At 38.4% G+C, this 14487-nt stretch overlaps 1 protein-coding gene and 1 pseudogene across 1 annotated transcript in view; both read left to right on the top strand.

Annotated features, from left to right (window-relative positions):
* HTR1E (5-hydroxytryptamine receptor 1E) overlaps nt 1-14487 on the top strand; it is a 103933-nt gene that overhangs the window by 57329 nt on the left and 32117 nt on the right. The gene's annotated exons all lie outside the window — the stretch shown is intronic.
* The window catches only part of LOC119540591, a 32981-nt pseudogene that overhangs the window by 54 nt on the left and 18440 nt on the right, over nt 1-14487 (top strand).

Raw genomic sequence — 14487 nt, 5'->3', positions numbered from 1 at the left:
ATACTTACCCTTTTGAATAATTGCTATTTTTGAGAGCCACTTTTGGAAATTACACAGGCATCAACATCTGCAAAATGGTGAAAAGTTTCTTGGTTGATCAAAACTTTAATGAGAAGAAATGTTGATATGTGCATAAATGGAACACCTGCAGTGCTCAGCATCATATCTGATTTTGCTGCATTGATAAAGAAAAAAAACTATGTATCCTTGTGAATCATGATGTCAATGTGTCTGACTCAGAAATCAATCCCCTACCAACCATCCAGAAAGAAGTCTTGTCTAGTGCTGTGGTCTTGACAAAACCGGAGTCTTACAACATTGCCTTTATAAGAGTTTTGGCTCAGAAAAGTAGAACAGAAGATGAAGTTCTTCTCCACCACACCTAAGTTTGCTGAATTTACAAAAAGGACTTTTTTTAAAGAAAAAAGAATACTCATTCTCAGAACAACTTGATGGTGAGTTAATTCATAGTTTGGTTGAATTAGCAGATATTTTCAGCTGAAGTAAATCTTCCTATATGTTATGTGTTCTTATTGATACTACTGAAAATTTCAGTGGGAAACTCTGTTGGTTACCTTGGTGACATCTATTTTGCTTTCTTCCTTCCTAACAGAATGCTGATTGTATTTCGATATCCCCTAAAATGACTGAGAGCAAACAGACCTCATCCCCAAGGTTGTTCCTACTTAGTCAAAGCCAGTCAGGACATGGCATCAGTCTGGCTGTTGTTGTCAGTAGAGAAGTCACATGACCTACAATGGCCCAGTCAGAGTTGGGGAAAAATGTTCTCTCTCCTTTAGGATGTGAACAAAAATATATGTTTCATTAGTCACTGGTGGTAGGCATCTTACAACCATAAGGGGAGCCAGAATGAATTCAGAGCTGTCACACTGAGTTAATGGAGCAGAAATATGGGAAGAAGTTGGCCCCTTGATAACATCATTGAATCACTGAGTTACTAACCCTTTAGTTGACTCTACTTCTCAACTCTCTGTTATGTGAGACAATAAATTTCTTCATGATATAATTCTTTATTGAATCAGACTTTTGTACTTGCAGCCAGAAGCATGCTAATTGGTCAAACCATGCCAAGCTCCAGTCTGAAAGCTGAAATTAAAGGCAGACATCCATGCCAAACTTGCATTGCAGGGGCAAGTGCTTCTGCAGGTTAGAGTCAAGAGTTACAAGGCTTCTCGGTTCCTCTGCAGGGAGAAATCTGAAAATAACTGGAATCTCCGAAGAATTCCCTTGCAGATTCCCCAGCTGAGACAACTTTAAAACTTAATTAAGGACTCATAATCCTTCTTTTCAGGCATACAGAGAATCAATAATACCATCTTTGCAAAAGGTGACCTCACTGATTTAGAGACAAAGGAAATGATTCTACATAGATTTAACCCAAAAGAGTCTTGAAGAATCCTGATGTTCCTTGACAGCAAACTACCTTTCAGTCACAATTGTTAGCACTGGTTGCATCAGAATAAAAATGTCAAAATCAAATATATGTCCAAGATATCTTTCATTTGCCGTGTCAACCTCTTTTTCAAGTTTAACATCAGAATCCTTAATTTGGAGCAGTTACTTGTTTCCTTTTGGTTTGTTTGTGGATGTTTTGTGGAGTTTCTGTTAATTTGTTTTGCATAATAATTATTTCAGTTATATCCAGAAAGTCACCATTAAATTTTACATGATTTTTTCCATGAATAAAAAAAAAACTTTTAAAAATATTCTTTGGTCAAAATCAATTTCCAGTGCAATGAAATAAATTATATGCAAATTTGTTGGGTATATGTTTTGTGTATTTTCTGGGGAAAGAAACTACAGTGCATCTGATTCATAAAAGAGTTCATGACTCAAAAAAGTTAAAACCAATTTTGGGTGAACGTAATTAACAGCACTAAATTATATATTTGAATGTGGTAAAAGAGGGGATGTTAGATTGTGTATATGGTAACAGGACAAAAATTTTTTAAAAATCCATGGAACTACACTACACAAATAATGAGCCCTAAGTTAAACCATGGACTATAGTTAATAGTACAATTATAAAAATGTGCATTTATCAGTCGTAACAAATGATCTACACCAACGCAAGGTGTTATAGGCAATACAAGGTAGTATATGGGAATCCTGTACTTTATGCATGATTGTTCTGTAAACACACAACTTCTCTAAAGAGAAAAAAAATAAAAATAAAAAACATTGCTGGAGTAATAATTGGTCAGTTAAATTATCACAGAAGGGAAGGGAGATAGAAGTTATAAAATAAAATGTATTTAGAGAGTTTTGACATGGTTGGGAGGACAGATATAAGGCAACTAGTTCCTGGATATGACAAAGTGGTGGTTTATGTATTTGAATCTGCTACAGTGTAGTTGGGAAACACAACAAGCATATAAGAAGCCACTAAGACTTTAAGAGTCAATATATTATGGTGTAAGTACAAATTATGTACATGCATGCCTGTATCAGTCAAAATCCTGGCAAGAAATATAAGACACAATAAAGGGACTATTTACAAAAGAGTAGACAGGACTAAGGGATGCCACAGGGATGGTGAAGGAGCCTGGGATTGAGAACAGTGGATGCCACTCCTAAGCCTGCAAGAAGAGGGAGTGTTTTCAGAAGCTATCCTGGTGAGAGTCATAGCTATAGAAGGGCCATCTGCCAGGAACTATGACATTAAATAGAGGAAAATGAATACCCCAACTTCACTCTCTTTCTTCCCAAAGCTAGTGAGGGAGAACCCCACTGTCCTGTCTGAAGAGGTCAGTCCCCAAGACCTCGATTAGAGTGACGGACCAAGGGAGACCTGACAGGACAGACACCATCCACCACAGACACTGACCGAATTTCAGCATGGGAAGAACTCACATTTACAAATGGAGATATTTGATTCCCAAACAGCTTTGGTAGACATTTTTGGCTAAGATATATATTTTAGAATCCTTCCCATTTTGTTACTATTGCTTTTGAGTCATCATACTTCATGATGACAACTTTTTGAATATAAACAAATGCAGATTTAAGTCATTAACTTTCTGACAGCAAATTCGATCCTTGTTCACTCCAGCAAAAATACTCTTCCAGTTCCCCCTTAATAGTACTTTATTGCTGTCAAAGAGCAAAGTGTTCACATAAACTTGAGAAAATTTGCTTTGATCCCACCACCAAAATATACTAATTTGTGCTGGATTCACATTTCTCTTTTTATGAACATAAATTGTGTCTGAGAGTGTGGGTGCATGTGTGCACATATAATTTACCGAACTGATAATTCAAGAGTGTGTGTGTACAGATGATGATAGTTATCTCATCATTTCTGCATCTTTTCAGGAACTGATTGTAGAGACTGTGGTCCAGTGGAAAGAGGTCTGAACTTTTGATTTGGAGACATTAGTTGTGATCTGGCTTCAAACTAACAAGTTGTAGGACTGTGGAAAAATCCCTTCGTCCCTCCAACTTCTCTCAAGCAGTCACGTGGGTATTTGTACAACATTCCCATGTGGTGTAACTAAATAACCACCTAGGTATTTAATAACTAGTATATATTGTATTAAGTGTATTCTATATTATTCATTCTCACATCTATCCTTTGATATTATCAACAATTTATAGTTAAGAAAACCAGGCTCAGAGAAGTCAAGTAACATAACCAAAGACAATAGCCTTGTAAGGGATCAGTCAAAATTTGAACCTAAGACTCTAAAGCCAATCCACCACTCCCTCTGGAATAAGAACCAAGTGGGGTTGGCCTCAAATGTCAGTGTTCTCCAGCTCTGTAACGGGGAAATTGACTCACCAACATCAATGGTCTTTAGTCAATAAAAGCCCACATCTCTTTTCTCTCGTCTTAATTATAGACCTCAACCTCCTCTCCTTCCACCATAATTACCCAATTCTCCAAATAATCTTCTCCCTACTTCAGTTCTCTCTAGAGAGCACCTACCTTCTAAATGTGGTATAGAAAATGTTAACACCTTTATTGGTATATTGAGAAATGAAGAAAGATTGGAGGCATTGCTCTAGACCACTTCCCTTCTGTCTTAGATTGGGTTTCCTGGAAAGAGCCTCTGAGATGAAAAATTGCATGCAGAAGGGTGATTGGAGGGTGCTTTTGTGCTCTTGGGAGATAAACCTATAAGGAAGCAGGGAGGCAGGACTGGGAGAGGGAGTGTTGATATGCCAGCAGCTGGAAAGAGGGTCAGCCCTGAAGCGAGCCTCAGAATGCACTACACCCTCTCAGACTGGTGAACCTAACTTTAGTCTTCAGTTTAATTACCTCTTCCTCTTCCAGGCAAAGGATTTTCAAGGTTCTAAAGGCCAGTCTGGAATCTAACTAAGCAGAACATAAAAAGATCCTGAGCTTCCTTTCCAGGGGAACTAAATGGAACAAAGAAAGATTATAAAATATGAAAGCTCTAAAAATAGAGTAATATAATGAGACTGGTAATTTGGATGAAAGCCAGTCAAATCTATGTGGACTGTGGCGTCTTACTGATTCATTATCAGATCACATAATTTAATTACATTCCCCTTTACCATGCAGTTTTCACACCCTAATCCTTCCAGTGTAAAGTCTATCTTATCTGATTACAGAAAGCAGTGGAGAATTAGAGGCCTCTTGGCTTCCCTCTGACTTTTGCCACGGCTATGGTGAACGGGGCTGTGAAGGCTTAGACAGGCAAGGTCTGGCTCTCTTGCTTCCTGCCCGAAGGGCTATTATGATGCCCTGTGGGAGAAGAGTCGGGACTTGGGTACATACAAACCCAAAGTGCAGAGGCATTAACACCTAATGGGACAACCTTCAACTAGTGGAGGACAGAAGCCAGCAGACAAATATTTCTTCCTTTGGTCTGAGACGTACCCCAGAAGACTTCGCAGAAAACCTGAGCACCAGTCCTTACACGCTATCGCACCATTACATCGCCGTCTCCTCCTGCCCGGCTTCACTCCCCCCAGCCCCACGCTCCTGGTCTCTGGGATCATTTCCCAAATAAACTCTGTGGATGAAAAAAAAAAAAAAAAAACAGTGGAGTGAGAAAAGGGAGGTGGGGGTGGGAAGGACATGTGGCCATGCAAAAGAGGAGTTTAGTTAAGGATAGCAAATGCCTTGCAAATTCAGAAACATCTAAACATGTAAAAGAAATGCTACCAATTCATCTTTTGTTTTCTGTAAATAAACCAGGTTTGATTATCTTAAACTTTTAGTGGAATATGATTCTCATTTCATCTTTTCTGAATTTGAGCCATTTGCAGTTTGTAACACAGACAACCATGTGTCCCATCTAACAACAGGTAACTCTTTTTAGAGTTACCAAAAAAAATTCTTTCCTTAAAAATAATTAATTTCTACCAAGTGTGGATTTAAGAGCTCCTAAGTTAGGAGCATACTTGTCACTATTTCTAGGCTCTTCTGGTCAAAATTTAAAGGTATTCTTTCAAAATAAATATAAATATGTTATTTGGCCATGAGATTGAATTGATCCTGGAAAACCCAGGAAGGACATGAGAATTTGGCAAGAAATAGCACCCCCTCAAGTTCAGGATGTTTCCATGAAGACCCTAAATACTACATCATCATTATCATATAATATGCTTACAGTCTACAAAGCACATTGATACATATTCTCTAACTTCATCCTCAGGACGACACTGAAACAGGTAATCATACTGTCCCAGTCGGGACATACTGTCCCTTTTGCAATTGAAAATAGTAACAATAATCACGGGCATAATCATAACAAACATAGCTAATATTTATAGTACTTATTATATGCCAAGTACTATCTATGTCCTTGCACATCTGTTAACTTGTTCACTCCTCACAACAATCACAAGCCTTCTAATAGAAATCAAGATCTCTGCTTTATTAAAGTTGGTTGGCAAACTCAGCCTCTACCTGAGGCAAAAATTGCAATTTTTGCCCCTTTTTCTTGAATTAAGGATACTCAATGAAGGGCCCTCCTGACTTTTCCACCCAGTGTCAGGAGATAAAACTGGAACAGAGAGGACTGAGGCCTGGCTGGACCCTGGGTCCTGTTGTCCGTTGATCTGCTGTGAAGCTGAGGGGGAGGGGAGAGTGAATTCCAGGCTTTCCCCAATCTCACCAGTCTCTCACAATTTTTGTAATGGATGGAAAATTGTACTAAAAATTATTCTGCTCCCTCCTGTAAGTAAAGCAAGTAGCCTCAAGCCTCCATGGGAAACTGCAGGGAGGGAAATGAGCATTCTACTTCTTCCTAACTCCACCATCACCAACAGCAAAATGAGGAAAACTGAGAACCAGGCAGACTTTGTCTTCCTCAGACTCAAGGAACTGGCAGGACAAGACTTGAGCCCCAGAGCTCTGAATGCAGCTGCCACATCCTGTTCACTCTACACTGCACTGGAAACCTTCTCAAATGAGTTTAATGAAAGCTGATAGGCAAACATTCTCAAAGTCAAAACTCTTTAACAGTCTTCTAAGAATGCTGTCATGCCCTAACTAAAATCTCTTTTGCCATAATTTCTTGCCTTTTGTGCTGACAATGTATTATTCAAGACATTTCTTTCTGAGCCAAGCTAAGTGATGGGGTGAACAACATAAAAAAAAAAAAAAAAAAAAAAAAAAAGAGAAGAAAAAGAAAAAAAAAGATTGGAATTGTGCCTTGTCTTACATCAGAGATATTTAAATTCTGAGTCAGTGTGAGTTTAGTATATTTCATTACATTGAATAACAGGTTACTATGACTTCGACTCATAGAGTTATCAATTAGCTAAAAATATTACTACTTTGCTTCGGTGAATAGCAGACTCTGGAGCAGATGCTGCATTATGCTCTTATTTGTAGTTTTTCATCATTCTTCAATCAACAGATATCCCAATATGAAACTGCACATTAGTTTGCTTTCCACTAAATACACACTCCTAATTAATCTGTGCTGGTTTATGTAGTATTTACCTTACTGTATATTAGGCTCAAATTAAAAAGTGTAAATACATTTTTTTTGCACAGTGCCACCAAGGAAGGGTCTTTATCAGTCTAATGCGGTTAGAGGAAGTCTTTCCTCAAATTTATTTTACGGGTTTTTTAAATGACCAGCTTGAATGACTCACTGTATATTTGAAGTTCTTTTTAAGAACCCCTATGGGAATTCAGAATTTAGTAGCAAGCCTCTTATATGGCCTCTAATCTCTTGAACTATTCTCCCACCAATATACCTTCCAACTGCAATTATAGTGAGAGATTCTGTAACTCGTTACAGTAGAATCTGAAGTGAGGCGTGGAATGGAAATGAAAAAGATCCCAAGGACCTGGCCAATCATGGATGCCATTATCCTTTCTACAGAAGCACATTACATTTTTTTCCTGCTGTAATGCTTCTTCACCAAGTAAAAAATTTTAAATGTTAAGTAAATTCAAGACCTTGTTGAATCCTGAGAAAGATCATTTTAGTTTTGAATAAGCTAGTAATTACTTGAGATAATGGTATCCATCTCACCTGTCTTCCACTTCCTATGGGCAAATTTTCCTTGGTACTCCTTGAAATGTTTCTGTTTGTTTGTTCATTTGTTTGTTTTGTTATTGTTATTGTTCAAGGACCTAATTTAAATATGTAATTTTTGTTTTTAAAAGTCAATGAAAATTGTCCCCACTAACCTTCCTAGAGCTGGCACACCCTTTCATCACTCCTGCCTTAATTTTGTTTCCCAATGAGTTTAGTTGGTTTAAAGTTCTGTCTATTATTGTATTCATACAGTTTATGAATGATTTAATTGCCCATGAAAATGTAACTGGAGCATAGTAAAAGCTTAATAATCATAAAAGAAATGCATTTCAATAGCCTTAAAATGTTTTAAATCAAATTCTGTATTTCTCACTGATTGAATAAGCCTACCCATCTCATTCCACAATTAGCTTTCAAAAATATCAATATTTAAAACTCAAAAAAAATTCAAAAATCATATCTTAAATTGTGATCTTTGAATTGCAATAGTGTAGTTATTTTTTTAAAATGCACTTATAGAGGTATTTGACTTTCTCTTAATTAATACTTTTCCTGAGCAATCCCCCTAATTAAATTCAAGTTTATATTAGCCCATGCTCACATTTATTTTTGGAAAAAATGTTTCCAAATTGGGATTTTTAGCATAATTCATCATTTCTATTGCATAAGAAACTCCAATAATCTGTATCCTGGAGGTAACTAGATCTCTGTCACTGTGGCCTTCGCTTCAGAGGTTTTTGATTCTAAGTTGAAGCCTTATTTCCCTAATACATTCTGTGACTGCTTCACACATAGGTCCTCCAAGGCCACATCTTCTGACTTAAAGAACAAAGGGGGCAGTGGTATCAGAACACATGTACATAAAATATAATATCATCTTTCAGAGTGGAAGGTCATATAATTCTACCCTCACTAGGAAATGCAGGAATCTAAGATGTTTCTGTTAAAGTGGATAATTTGCATTAATCAATCCATATTCTTTCCATCAGCCTCCCTTAAAATCAAAGCACTGCCCTGTGAACATAGGTGTTTAAAGCAACCCTCTCAGACCTACAGAGTTGAACCAGGACTTGAGTTTCAATACTGTGCTCTAACCAATGGCAAGAGGGAGCCACCAGCAAGAGAAAACAGGGAAACTAACTTTAAATACTTAAATACAATTCTGAATGGGTTAGATTAATCCTAAATACTGTAACAAACCCTGAAATACCAGTGGTTTGATACAGCAGAAGTTTATTTCTTGCTCAGATGATGTTCCAACTTGGGACCTCTTGATTTGGGGAAGCTTTCCTCTATGTGGTAATTTTGGATACAGGCTCCTTCCATCCCATGGCCTCATAATTCAGGGCCTCATAATGTTCTGCATTCAGCCAGTAGAAGCAGAAAGAATGAAGAAGCACCCCTGATCCTTAAAAGCCATTGACCAGGGAGGCAGGGCAAGATGGCAGCATAGGGAGGTGTGGAATTTAGTTAGGCCTCTAAAACGACTAGTAAATAGCCAGGAATAACTAGAAAATAGTCTGGAACAACTGATGGGGGGCACCTGTGACCGAACACACATAGTGAATCAGTCTGGAATGGGTGGAACGGCTGAAATCGCAGCATAGAACTGTAAGTAAAGCTCCTCAAACAGTGGAGCTGGTGCCCCTCCTCCACCAACATGGCAGGCTGAGTTGGAAAACTTCACTGTGGGAAAAAGAAACAGTCCCTGCTGGGAGCAAAGGAATGTAGCTCAACCAAGCACCAATTTCAGTTTTAATTAACAAATTTGGGCTACTGAATACATGCTATGAGCACAGATAAACCCGGAGCAAGTAGGAAAAGAACCCGGAGCTTTCTCCTGACAAAGAAGAGGTAAGACAGATGGGAAAAAATACATACATAAATAAAAACGGAGGCTTTTGGAGTCTGCTGAGCTCAGAATACTGTATAAGTGCTGTGTCCCAAGAAAAGAGGTACACAGAACTGGGTACCAACTCCAGTTCTTGCCTGGTGAACTGGAGTGGTGGGGACTGACCCTGAAAAGGGAATTTCATTTTTCCTTTTTTTTCTCTCATTCTAAGTAGCTCATTAGAGAAAGCCTCAAGCATATTCAATTGTCAGCACTGACCCAGCAAGGGTAGAGTTAAGATAGTCAGAGAGTCAAAGGAAAAACTCAAGTGTGGAAGATAACTCCCTAAAGGGCCTACCATCCCTAAGAAAAGGGGGGGGGGGGGGCGGGTAGGGATGCCCAGTTCAAGTGGCAGCCCTCCCTCAGGGAACTCAAACCCCAGGGCCTGGGGATTAAAAAAAAAAAAACAAAAAACAGAAACACCTTAAGCTTGGCTTCCAACACCCTCAGTCCCTGGTCAGGACAGGGTCAACTGAGAATTAAATGCACCACAACTCTTTACACCATTGGGGAGCTGCAGACTGACAGATGCCACCTGCTGGGCAGGATAGGAAAACCACAGACTCTAGAGATCTCACAGAAAAGTCCGAAAGTCTTCTGGGTCTCAACCTCAGGGAAACCTGGTACTGAATACAGCCTCCTCCTGAGACCTAGGCCCATGTGGTCTGGGAAAATCTGATTGCAGTAATCAAGGAAACCAGATCATAGACAACAAAAAAATTATGAATCACACTAGGAAAAGTGAAGATATGGCCCAGTCAAAGGAACAAAGTTACACTTCAAATGAGATACAGGAGCTGTAACAACTAATTAAAGATCTTCAAACAAATATGCTAAATCAATTCAAAAATCAAATCAATGAGTTAAGGGAAGATATGGCAAAACAGATGAAGGATATAAATAAGACATTGGGCAAACATAAGGAAGAACTCGAAAGTTTGAAAAAACAATTGACAGAACTTAAGAGAATAAAAGGCACAAAAGAACAGATGTAAAATGCATACAACAACAGATTTGAAGAGGCAAAAGAAAGGATTACTGAACTAGCAGACAGGGCATCTGAAATCCTACACACAAAAGAACAGACAGGGAAATGAATGGAAAAATATGAGCAGAGTCTCAGGGAATTGAATGAAAACATGAAATGTACATGTCATTGGTGTCCCAGAAGGAGAAGAGAAGGAAAAATGGGCAGAAGGAATAATGGAGGAAATACTCACTGAAAATATCCAATTTCTTATGAAAGACATAAAATTACAGATCCAAGAAGTGCAACGTACCCCAAACAGAATATATCCAAGTAGAACAACTCAAAGACACTTAATAATCAGATTATCAAATGTCAAAGTCAGAGAATTTTGAAACCATCAAGAGAATAGTGATCCATCACATACAAAGGAAGCTCAATAAGACTATGTGCAGATTTGCCAGTAGAAACCATGGATGTGAGAAGACAGTGGTATGATATATTTAAGATACTGAAAGATAAAAACTGCCAACCAAGAATTCTACCTCTAGTAAAACTGTCTGTTCTAGTTTGCTAATGCTGCAGAATGCAAAACACCAGAGATGGACTGGCTTTTATAAAAAGGGGGTTTATTTGGCTATACAGTTACAGTCTTAAGGCCATAAAGTGTCCAGGGTAACACATTAGTAATCAGGTACCTTCACTGGAGGATGGCCAATGGCGTCCGGAAAACCTCTGTTAGCTGGGAAGGCACGTGTCTGGCATCTGCTCCAAAGTTCTGGTTTCAAAATGGCTTTCTCCCAGGACGTTCCTCTCTAGCAAGCTTGCTCTTCTTCAAAACATCACTTCCATCTCCTTAAGCCAGCATGTTCATATGGCTCCACTGATCAAGGCCCACCCTGAATGGGTGGGGCCACGCCTCCATGGAAATATCCCATCAGTTATCATCTACAGTTGGGTGGGGTGCATCTCGATGCAAACAACCTAATTCAAACGTTCCAACTTAATCCCCACTATTCTGTCTGCCCCACAAGATTGCATCAAAGAATATGGCTTTTTCTGGGGGACATAATACATTCAAACCGGCACACTGTCCTTCAAAAATAAGGGAGAGTTTAAAATATTTTCAGACAGACAGATACTGAGAGAGTTTGAGAACAAGATACCTACTGTACAAGAAACGCTAAAGGGAGCATTACTGGCAGATAGGAAAAGACAAGAGAGAGGTTTGGAGAAGAGTGTAGAAGTAAAAACTATCAGTAAGGATACTGTATGGTCTCACTAATATGGACTAACAATGATGAATGAAATTTGAGAGTTCAGAACACAGGTTATCAGAAGACTGAAAGAGGTTAGAGATTGGGTATTTGATAATGAAGGACTACAAAGGTTCAACTGGATTGATTGTATAGATCCAGAAATGGAATGGATAGCATAATACTGTGTGATGGTAACACAGTAATGTAAGTACTGTCAACAAGATAAGTACGAGTATGGTTAAAAGACGAAGGACATGTATGACACCAGAAGGAAAGACAGAAGATGAAGACTGGGATTGTATAACTTAGCGAGATCTAGAATGGTCAATGATGTTGATTAAATGTACACATATAAGAATGTTTTTAAATGAGGGAGAACAAATGAATGTCAACCAAGGTGCTGAAAATTGGATGGTTTAGGGGAAAAAATATAATCAATGCAAACTAGAGTACAGTTAACAGTAACAGTGTAAGATGCTCCACTATTTATAAGAAAGGCAATATACCAAACCTAAATATCTGTAAGAGGGGGAGATATAAGGAAGTGATATGGGATTCTTGGTGGTGATGTTGCTTTCTGATCTTCTCATTGTATTTCATTTTTATTTTTCTTCTGTCTTTTGTATTTTTATTCTGTTTTTTTTCTCCTTTTCCTCTTTCTTTGGGGAATGTCCTCATATAGATTGCAGTGGTGAATGCATAATTATGTGATTACACTGGGAATCATTGACTGTTTACTTAGGGTGGATTGTATGGTATCTGAATAAAACTGTTTTTAAAAAAATAGAGGTTACAAGTGCTGGAGAAAATGTGGAGAGAGGGATGTATCTATTCCCTGTTGGTCCAGAGGTTGAATGGCACAGGCCAGCTGGAGGGCAGTGTGGTGGTTCCACAGGAAGCTAACTATGGAGTTGCCACAGGGTCCTGCAACCCCATTATTGGGTATACACTCTGAAGAACTGAGAGCAGGGACAGGAGTGGACATTGTACACTGAGTTTATAGCAGCAGAATTCATGATTTGCAATGGATGGAGTTAGCCTAAGGGTACATCGACTGATGATTGGAATGGTAAACTGTGGTGTATACATAAAATGGAATACTGAGCAGCAACAAGAAGAAACAAAGTTGTGAAGTTTGCAACTAGGTGAGAGGACCTTGAGGACAATGTTGAGTGAAATAAACCAGAATCAAGAAGACAAACATTATAACGCCTCACTATTATGGACTAACTATAATGTGCAATCTCTGAGAATTGAATCTGAGAGCATAGGTTATCTGGGGAAGGCTTATGGTAAAGGTTCCTAGATTGTAAGCTCTTACAACAGTGACATCTATTCATGAGTTGTAATGGTGGTCTCCAAATTCTGAGATGCTGAGCTGTTTGTGTATAACCTGGTTAGGCCCTAGAACTTCAGGTATCTGTGTGACACCTGAGACTCAGAGCCATAGTTAAGCAGCTATAAATGTCAGCATTAACTCATATAGAAAATGTTTAAGAAGCTGAAAAATAGATCAGAATTCAATTAGAGATATGAACAAAATGGACTGGATTAGAACTAAGGTAAACCAAATAAAGGGAAAAGGATGATATTGACTGTGTTTCAAAACCATAGCTTCTGTGTGAGAACAAAGGAAGAGATGTTTATTTGGTGCAAAATCTGTATTTTCTGTAGCATGCTACATAATTAATTTGAATGGTCAATTTTTTCAAACACCATAGTTACATGGAATCTTGAATAGGAGGTGAGATATGGTTAGTTAGTAGAGGTTAGCGTGAAACTCTGATACATTCCAGAATAATTTGGGCAGAGAATAAAAAGTATTTGCAAAGCCCCCTTGAGGGCCTGGGGGAAAATGTAGAAATATTAAACTTCCCCACCTGGGGAATTCCTGATATTCTCACAAGCACCGGGGACTACCATTATAGTAGGCCAAGTCCTCAATCTTGGGGCTTGCCCTTATAAAGTTTATTACACAATGGAGAGGCTAAGCTTACTTATAATTGTTCCTAAGAGTCACCCCCAGAGAACCTCTTTTGCTGCTCAGATGCGCCCTCTCTCTCTCTAAGCTCCTATGTGGAACATGACTCCTGGGGATGAGCCTGGACCTGGCAGCATGGGATTGAGAAAGCCTTCCTGACCAAAAGGGGGAAGAGAAATGGAACAAAATAAAGTTTCAGTGGCTGAGAGATTTGAAATGGAGTCAAGAGGTCATTCTGGACGTTATTCTTATGCATTATATAGCTATCCCTTTGTAGTTTTTAGTGTATTGGAATAGCTGAAAGGAAATAACCTGAAACTGTTGAACTGTGATCCAATATCCTTTATTCCTGAAGACAATTATATAACTATATAGCTTATACAGTGTGACTATGTGTGGAAACCTTGTGGCTCACATTCCCTTTATCCAGTGTGTGGACAGATGAGTAAAAAGGGGGGGACAAAAAGCAAATGAATAATAAGGGGGAGAAAGGGGTATGAGATGTTTTGGGTGTTCTTTTTTACTTTTATTTTTATTTTTCAGAGTAATGAAAATGTTCAAAAAAATGTGATGAATTCACAACTATATGATGATACTGTGAACAATTGATTGTAAATTTTGGATGATTTTTGGTGTATGAAAACATCTCAATAAATTGCATTTTAAAAAAAAAGCCATGGCCCAGAAGTGACACATGTCACTTTTGCTCACATTTCATTGATGAGATAATCACAAAACCAAGCTTATATACAGGCCTTGATTGGACAGCAGCTTCCCAGTGGTAAACCTAAACTATAGATTGGGAGGCCCAAGTTTTGGGGTACAGTTGACCATCACTGCAACAAGCATTTATCAAACTCCTATTTTATTCTGGATACTGCATTAATAAAGGTAGCATG

The sequence above is a fragment of the Choloepus didactylus genome, chromosome 7, assembly GCF_015220235.1.
Source record: "Choloepus didactylus isolate mChoDid1 chromosome 7, mChoDid1.pri, whole genome shotgun sequence".
NCBI lineage: Eukaryota > Metazoa > Chordata > Mammalia > Pilosa > Megalonychidae > Choloepus > Choloepus didactylus.
Note: the sequence above shows the minus strand (reverse complement) of the source record. Positions and strands in the feature narration are given on the sequence as shown.